The sequence below is a fragment of the Gopherus flavomarginatus genome, chromosome 23 (genome assembly GCF_025201925.1).
Source record: "Gopherus flavomarginatus isolate rGopFla2 chromosome 23, rGopFla2.mat.asm, whole genome shotgun sequence".
Taxonomy (NCBI): domain Eukaryota; kingdom Metazoa; phylum Chordata; order Testudines; family Testudinidae; genus Gopherus; species Gopherus flavomarginatus.
In genome coordinates this window covers 8,868,781-8,877,534 of record NC_066639.1, presented here as the reverse complement: position 1 = coordinate 8,877,534, position 8,754 = coordinate 8,868,781, and the positions used below count along the sequence as shown (strand labels likewise).

The window sequence follows — 8,754 nt, the reverse complement described above, 5'->3', positions numbered from 1 at the left end:
GGACTAAAACGATTCCTGCCCACCCTCGCTCTGCACGGCACACCACTCCCAGAAGGATCTGGCACATCCCTATGGCCCCTATGGGGTTTGTCTCTCGCACGCTGCCCCCACCCCAAGTGCCAACTCTGTCATTGGAACTGCGGCAATGGGAGCTGCAGGGGTGGTGCCAGCGAGCAGTGGTGCCCGGAGACCCACGCCCCCCAGGTCTCCTCCATGTAGGAGTTGCTTGCAGATGGGGGTGTGGGTCACTTTTGGGAGCTGCCCAAGATAGGTGCCACACCCTAACCCTCTGCCACAGGCCAGATCCCACACCCAAACTCCCTCCCAGAGCCTGCCACTGCCCCCCTGCACCCCAACCCCCTGCCCCAGCGCAGATCCCCCACCCCACCCACACCCAAACTGCCTCCTAGAGCCCACCACCGCCTCCCTGCACCCCAACTCCCTGCTCCAGAGCTTGCCACTGCCCCCCTGCACCCCAACCCCCTGCCCCAGTGCAGATCCTCCTCCCCGCCCACACCTAAACTCCCTGCCAGGGTCCACCCCCGCCTCCTCTGTACTCCAACCCCCTGCCCAGCCGCCGAGCCTGCACTTCATGCACTCAAACTCCCTCCCAGAACTCGCACCCTGTCCAGCACCCAAACTCACTCCCACAGGCTGTCACCGTCTCCCCCTACCCCCTGCCCATCCCAGAGCCTGCACCTCATGTACCCAAACTCCCTCCCAGAGCTTTAGGAGGGCGGGCGGGGGGAGCGAGGAAGGAAGGGCAGGACTTGGACCTGTTCTGGGCATCACCAAAAGTTATATAAACCTGGTGACGCTGAGCTGGAGCCCTAGTCACTGGACATCTCTCTCCTTACGGGGGGGACTCTGTGGGGCAGGGCGCTGCTGGGGGTTTATTCCTTCCTTTCATGGCTGTGGAAGGGTGAACAGGGAGAGAATTTGCTCCTCTGTTCTCTGCGGAGCACACAGGCAGCGGGGTTATTTCCAGGGCTGTAACAAACACAAGCTGGCAGAGGGGGGGGAAGGGATTTCCCGCAGGATCTATTCCCAGGGCAGCTCCCAAGCTGTGCCCTGGCGAGCGGTGCCCAGGGGATTTAGAGGCTTTAGAGGCAGGTGATTGACACGTGCTGGGTCCCATCTCCAGCGCTGAACTGACACGTGCTCGCTGCACTCTCAGCCGGGGGCTCCTTAGTCTGATGGTTCAGCAGTACCAGCCCCCGCCCCTGCTTTTCCCTTGGGGAGCCCCAGCCCCTCTCCTGCCCCCTCCGGGCTGAGGCGGGTCCCCGCGTGTCCAACCCCCCTGCGTGGGGCCCGGGGGCAGGGCCAGGCCCGGGGAGGAGTCGCCCCGCCCCTTTGTGCTGGTGTGACGACACTTTGAGCAACTCTCCGGTTTGGCAATAGGTGCAGTTTCTGCCCCGTTACACCGGCAGCGGGGCTGTGGCCGGGTCGGGAGCGCAGCGCGGGGGCTACTCCAGCCCTGCAGCCCGCGCGGTGAGGCCGGGGGCAGGGCCCGAGGGGGTGGGAATACGCGTGGGGCAGACACGCTCCTGTCGGGAGGGGCCGGGCCCGGCTCACCCCCTGCCCGGGGGGGGATCCCCGAGCTCCCCGCGGCCGGAGCGGGGCTGCCGGGGGCTGCGGGGGGCGAGTGTCCCGGGCGGGGCCGGGAGCTGCAGGAGGAGCCGGAGCGCGGCTCGGCTGCAGAGCTCGGAGCCCAGGCTGGGCCCGGGAGCGAGGGGAGGGGGAGCCGGGGGGTGGATCTGGGCTGTCAGAGCCGGGCGGAGGGAGCGGCTGGGGTTGGCGCGGAGCTGGGAGTTTGTTTAGAGGTCACAAGCCCTCCCAGCGCTGCCGCTGTATTAAACCGCTCCCCGGGAAAAGGCGGGGGGGGGCGGTCTCTCAGCGGGGGAAAAGGAGGAGGGGCGGGGAGACGGTCTGCTTGGCCCCGGGAACCTCCTTTACTTGGGCTGGAGAGGGCGGAAGTGGCCCCGGGGCAGGCTGGGAGATGTAGTTTCTGACTCTCCTGGGAGCGGAAGTGACGTCGGCGGGGAGGCGGAGCCGGGCTGCGAAGGCGCGTTGGTCGCTCCGGCTCTGCCTGGCTCGCGCGGGGCCGTTGGAGCCTCTCCCGGGGCCGGAGAAGGGTTTGTGCCGTTGGGCTCTGGGCATGCGCAGATCGGGGAGGGGGAGAGTCCCGCATTAACCCCCCGTGGGGCCGGGCGGGGGCTGGGAAAGGGGCGGGGGGGAAATGTCTGTGCAGCCCGGACATGGCGGGGGGGGGGGAGCAGGTGACCCCCGAGGAGCGGGGAGAGAAAGGGGGGGGCTGAGATCCCCTCGGATTTACCGCTGCCCCCCCGTGGGGACCCCCCTCCTCTCCCGCCCTGCCCCCTTTCTCCCTAGAGAGCAACGAGCAGCACCCAGGGTGACCCCCCCTCCCCCGAACCCCTGAGAAGTTCCCTGTTCCCCTCCCCCCACTGCCCCATTTTCTCTGCCCTTCGCCAATGGCCAGTTCAGATCTCAGGTTTGGGGTGTTTCCCCCATTTTCACCTGCAGGGATTTGTCCTTGTGTGGGTGGGAAATGGTTCCCCCGAGTGATTTCTGAACTGGGCAGAGGCTGGGGGGGCCCTGAGACAGGGACACCTCTGGGCTGGGCTGGGGGGCCCCTCTCTGCTGGCAACAGGGCGTGGGAGGGGAGGGATGAGCAGGGGTCACCCATAGAGATGGCCAAGCCCCAGATTTTCTAGTCCAGCTACTCCTCTCCCTCCCCCCCATCACTAGCTAGTCACATTCCCAGACCTATTGTGGCCACAATACTCCCATTGCCAGCCCTTCCCCACAGCCAGCAACCTTCTGCCTCCAGCCCCGCTCCTTCCCCTGTGAAAAGACATCACCCAGGGCTCCCTCCTGGCCCTGTGAGTGTGAGGCAAGAAGAACGGGTCCCATTCTGCTGTTGATTCAATATCCCTGTGTAATCCCCTCTTTTCTCTTGAACTGTTGAATAGTGACATAAAATCTCCCCACATGTTGATGCTTGTCCGTTATATTGGCAAATATTTAGTTTGTGCCCCATTTTCTCCTCAGTTCTGAAATACTGATATTGAATTCTCGAAAATCTTCCCACTTTTCTCTCCAGGTGTGTGACTGAGATCAGGGCTCCTATCGTACTGAGCATGGCCCTGTTCTGCCACGCACTGGAGAGACCCCAGCTGAGATCTGGACCCTGTTCTGCCAGGCACTGAAGAGACCCCAGGTGAGATCAGACCCCACTGTTGTGCCAGGTAAAACTGAGACCTGCACCGAGATCACAGCCCCCCTTGTGCCAGGCAGCGCATGACTGTGACCCAAACTGCTCCCTCCATTGTTCTGGGCACTTCAGAGACCTCGACTGAGATCTGTGTCCCCGTTGGGCCTGGCATTGCACTGACCCTAACGAAGATCACACCCCAGCACTGTACTGTGCACTGCACAGACCCTGACAGAGATCCTGTCCCCACATTTTGCCAGTTCCTGCAGGGGCTCTAAACATAATCAGGGCTCCTGTAATGCTGGGAGTTGCAGAGTCCCCAACTGAGATCAGGCTTCCTGTTGTGCAGGGCTCTGCACAGACACTGACCAAGATCAGAGTCCCCATTCTGACAGGTGCAGAAAAGACACCAAGGGTATCTCTACATTGCCATTAAAACCCCCAGCTGGCCCATGCCAGCTGACTCAGATTCACGGTGCTCAGGCGAAGGGGGTGTTTAATTGCAGTATAGATGTGCTGTCTCGGGCTAGAGCCAGGCTGTAGGACCCCGCTATGTGGGAGGGTGCCAGACCTTGGGCTGCAGCCCAAGCCAGAACATCAACACCACAATTAAACAGCCCCACAGCCTGAGCCATGTGAGCCCAAGTCAGTGGGCACAGGCCAGCCGCCGGTGTCTGACTGCAGTGTAGACATGCCCACAATGATAGACCTTGCCACAAAAAGCTCAAAGGCTAGGTAGGCCAATTGTGAGAGGCGACTCTCAATTTTACAGATGAGGAAACTGAAGATCAGAGCGCTAAAGTAATTTGCTCAAGTTTGCATGGAGAATATGGGGCAAAAGTGGGAACTGAACCCAGATTGTTTCAGGTCTTCCCTCTGCCCTTATCCACAAGCCCAGCATGCGTGTGTACAGTGTTGTTCTGGTCTGTGTTTGCCTTGCGTTGGCATCCAAGGGAGACTGTGGAATTTTCTTCACTGGAGATTTTTAAGACCAGGTTAGAGATCCACCAGTCTGGGAATATCTAGGGATACTTGGTTCTGCCTCATCACGGGAGGCTGGAGTAGACGACCTCTCAAGATCCCTTCCAGGTCTACACTGAAATAATTCTCTCTTGTGCTGTGTCCTGTTCTATGCTGAGCTATTTTGCATGGTGCCTTTTGGAACTATGATGCACCACATTATGTTGCATAGTTTTATGATGCGTTGTTTTGCCTTAGCTTTTTTGGTGTCTGTGTTATCTTGGTTTGAGTTGTTGTTTTGCATTGTGTACTTTTGTCCTAAGATGTGTTAGTTTGCATTGTGTTGCTTTCTTCTCCTTAGTATTGTGTCATTTTATGCTATGCAGTGTAGTTTTTTGTTTTGTTGTTGTTTTTTTGATCGGCCTGACATCATGTTGTTGTGTGGTTTTTCTCTGTATGTTTTATACGTATATATCGCATAGCATCCTTTAAATGTAGGGCTAGATAGGACCTCAAGATGTCATCAAGTCCAGCTCTCTCTGCTGAGGCAGGACCAAGTATATATTGATTATCTCTGGCAGAGGTTTGTCCTACCAGTTCTTAAAAACTTCCAGGGAAAGAGACTCCACAGCCCCCCTTGTAAGACTATTCCAGAGCTGAACTAGCTCAGCTCTGGTGACACGCACACAGATTTTAGTTGTGAGGAGCTCTGGAGAGAGGGGAGACCCCAGTGAGTGGATAGCTGGGTAAAAAGTCTAAAGTTGGGAGGAGAATCATTGATGTGTGCAAGGTCTGTGACAGAGCTAGAACTAGATCCCAGTTCTAGTGCCACCGTACTGCTGTTTTGGGCACTGAAGGTCTCTGCCACACTGGTGTTTTAGGCACTGGTGCAAACTCTTAGTACAGACAGACTTTACACTAGTACACTCTGACACCAGTGCACCATGTCCCTGTTTGAAGGTTTGAAGTGGTGGAGTGGGAGGGACAGTGACCTCATAGAGGCCTGGGGCTGGCTGACCAGTGCAGCTGGTAAAAGAGGGGCAGCAGTGAGTGCTGGAGGTATGAGCCAGGAACACAGCCCCACAGGACTGGACACTGACTTCTCCTGACCTATGACACACACACCCAGCTGTGTGCAGGGACTGCAGCTGAGCTGCCCTGCCAAGACAGCCTGTGCATCCATGGACAAACCACCTCTTCCTGCAGCCTAATACAATGGGGTGTGGGGACCTTTCCAGGCTCTGAGTGATGTGGCTCTGGTGTTAACGGGGTATGTTCCTGGCTCTGTCTCTGACTTGCTTGGTGACCTTGGGGAAATCACAGCCCCCGTCTGTTTTCCTCCTACCCATTGTCTCCTTGGATTGTGATCTCTTTGGGGCAAGGACTGTCCCTCTCTGTGCAGTGCCCAGCAAAATGAGGGTGCTGATCTCAGTCAGACTCTCTGCCATGTGCTGCACGATGGGGCCCTGATCTCCATCGGTGTCTGTGCAACACAAAGCACAGTTTATAGACTCAACGACTTTAAGGGCAGAAGGTAGAGGTGTATTTCAGATGAGGTCTCATCGGTGCTTTGTATAACAGTACTAACCCTTTCATGTATCTGCTGGAAATACCTCACCTGATGTATCCTAGGACGGCATTAACCTATTTCATGACTGCATCACGTTGGCAGCTCATAATTATCCTGGAGGTCTTTCTCCTCCTCTGTCACTTCAATTGATAAATCCCCAGCTTATTGCAAAATTATGCAGTTAGAATTTGTGCACTGTTCATTTTCATCCCATTTCTATTACTCCAGCTTTCAAGGACATGCAGATTTTCTTGTATGATTTTCCTGTCCTCCTCCATATTGGCAATCCCTCCCGGCTTTGTGTCCCACTCCCACTTCTTGTGCCAAGATCACTAATAAAAGTGTTGAGTATGATCGGTCCCAAGACTGATCTGAGGAACTCCACTAGTAACTCTGTCCAGCCTGACAACTCACAGTTCAGTATGACCTCCTTGTAGACTCCCCTTTAACCAATTCTTTATTGACCTTTCGGTTCTCATATTAATCTCCATCTTCTCCAATATAACAAATAGTTTCCCATGTGGAACTATGTCAAAAACCTTACTGACATCCAGATCAGGTTTCTCTGGCAGGATCTACCTTTTGTAACACCATGTTTTATTTATTTATTGTGCTGAAGGCTGGGAAGAAGTGTTAGCAATAGGCTGAGAATGGCCATGTGGAGGTAGGGGAGGGGATGGCAGACAGTGGGGAGGTGTGGGGGTGTGACATTGGAGGTGTATCTGGGATTGTGTTATGTACGAGTCCATGTCTCTGCTCCCTGTGGCCATGGTGCCTTCCGTACCAAAGCAGCACGTCAGCAGAGCAGACGCACACACCATAGCTCTGGCTGGAACACGCAGCGTTCACTGCCAGATGGGCTGGGCGATTTTTCAGGGACCCAGCTTGATATGCCTGGCTGGAGTGGGTTCTGTTGGACGGGCGTCTGGGGCTCTGATAGTTTGCGATGTTCCTTTTTGCATAGTCGGTTCTTTCCATTTATTGTTTCCCCCCACTTATGCCCAACGCTGCTCTCTTCTTATCTTGCTTTAGTTATTTCACTTCGAGTTTTTAAATGGGATCTATTAATTGCAAAGCTGAATGAAAGATAAAACAAACAGAACTATTTGAATGTTGGCCCATAGCTGGTAGAACTGTACCTAGTGAAGGTCGGCTGTAATGACCGGGTTCCCTCTAGCATTTTCTGGTGGGGTGGATAAAGCAATGTCAAAGAGCCAAATGCGCGTTTTAGGGCGAAAGGGCTCGTCAGGTGTTTGCTCTCTAAGGAACATGTCACCGGCCAGGGCTTGCAGTCTTTCAGGAGAGGTGCGCTGGGTTGTATTTAGGAATCTCAGAATAAAAGGTGAAGACGACTGGTTTACAGTATCCAATGAAATCTTGCAAACAATTATGCAAATGGACCCTACTGCTGTTAAAACAACATAGTATTAATACTGATTCAAAACTGACATTAAAATTAGGAAAGAAATGAACTGATACCTACTTACTATTTCTTAAGGCCTAAAATTTTGACACTCCCTCACACCATCTTTTTTTAAAAGCGCTGCACAGCATACAGTCAAGTTAATGAATGAAAGCACACCCATTATTGACCGCTTTGTGTTGCATAAGCTTCTGATTAAACACCTAATTAAAACTGTACCACTGTAAGTGAAAATGCATCAACCCAGCTTAGCTCCAAGGTGTTTAGATGGGAATGAAAAGTTTCTAAATTAAATACATGGCAGAATGGTTAATGAAGAAAATACACTGAAATGCCTCTACCCAGTCCTGTTGATTCTCCCAAACCCCCCATGAGTTCTGGCCTTTTGGTCAACTCAGCTCCCAGTCCAATGTCAGCTGTGCCCTCTCCCATCCTAACCAATTTCTACTGCAATTGTTCACCCTCCTCATCCAGGCAGGGGGTTGACGCTGCAGCCTCTAAGGTACCTGCATTAATCACTGTCTCTCGAACTGGGGCTATTTAGATTTCAGGGAACGATTTCTCAGGATTACTGACTCTGGGAGGTGGGAGAGAGGAGAGACTGAGAGGGCGTTTGCTCTTAGGGCCACGTTCAACTCTGGTAGCCTCCATGTTACCTCATCCTCCACCCTTCCCCATGTGTCTCTGCTCATGTCAGTGTGTCACCTGGTCATAATGTCACTGGCTTCAGCAGAGCTCCTAGACAGGAGCTACATTGTGAGGGGGTTACGGCACTGAGAGTGAAATACATCACAGGGAGGGTGAAATTATCCTGAAATGAAACATTCCAGTCTAGGAAGTGAAAGAATTCAAGTACTTCATTACTTAAAATTATGTTTGAAATGATTAGATTTTTATGAATAAATTGCAGTAAATGTTAATTTCTCTGTGCACACACAGATGAAAACATATTTATATAGGTAATATACAGAAATGCTTCTGGAGAAAGTCGAGTTTGATTTAAGGATATTTACACTGTATATTTTGAGTGTGACATTGACACTTTCTCTTTGAACAGTTATATGGTTTGACTTTTGGAATCTCAACAGTTACTGTTATTAAACAATTGTTGTCTGACGACCCCCATAACTTCCCACATCTCTGAACATTGAAATTGTAAACATTAAAAAAAGGACTTAAACATAAATATTGCTATTTATTGAAATTAAAAGAAATAAATAGAATGAATTTTGTCAAACCCACTTAACAGCAATTGCAATATGCTAGGGGATGGAAATTCAGAACTAAGGCAACAACCTTAATTCTGCCGTGTAGTGACACCAGGCAATCGCCATAGGGCTACGAATTAGGCATTTTAGTGTATATAGTTCCAGATTACAAATTGGTATGATCTAAAGACACATGAGATCTTTTCCTCAGGATATCACCATCACTGGGTTGTTTCTCTTATTGATAATTCCCAGAAGTGAACAGATAAATAACATTTTATCAGTTATGAAGTGGCCATTTCAGATTTCCTAGGAGTGTCTGTAATTTTGCACTAGGAGCCAGGTCCCTGAAGAGACT

At 52.6% G+C, this 8,754-nt stretch overlaps 1 protein-coding gene and 1 long non-coding RNA gene across 12 annotated transcripts in view; one reads left to right on the top strand and one right to left on the bottom strand.

Annotated features, from left to right (window-relative positions):
• Nucleotides 1–8,754, top strand: part of LOC127039341 (zinc finger protein 436-like) — a 782,343-nt gene that overhangs the window by 253,102 nt on the left and 520,487 nt on the right. The gene's annotated exons all lie outside the window — the stretch shown is intronic.
• LOC127039472 (uncharacterized) overlaps nucleotides 1–8,754 on the bottom strand; it is a 591,654-nt gene that overhangs the window by 62,516 nt on the left and 520,384 nt on the right. The window lies entirely within an intron of this gene.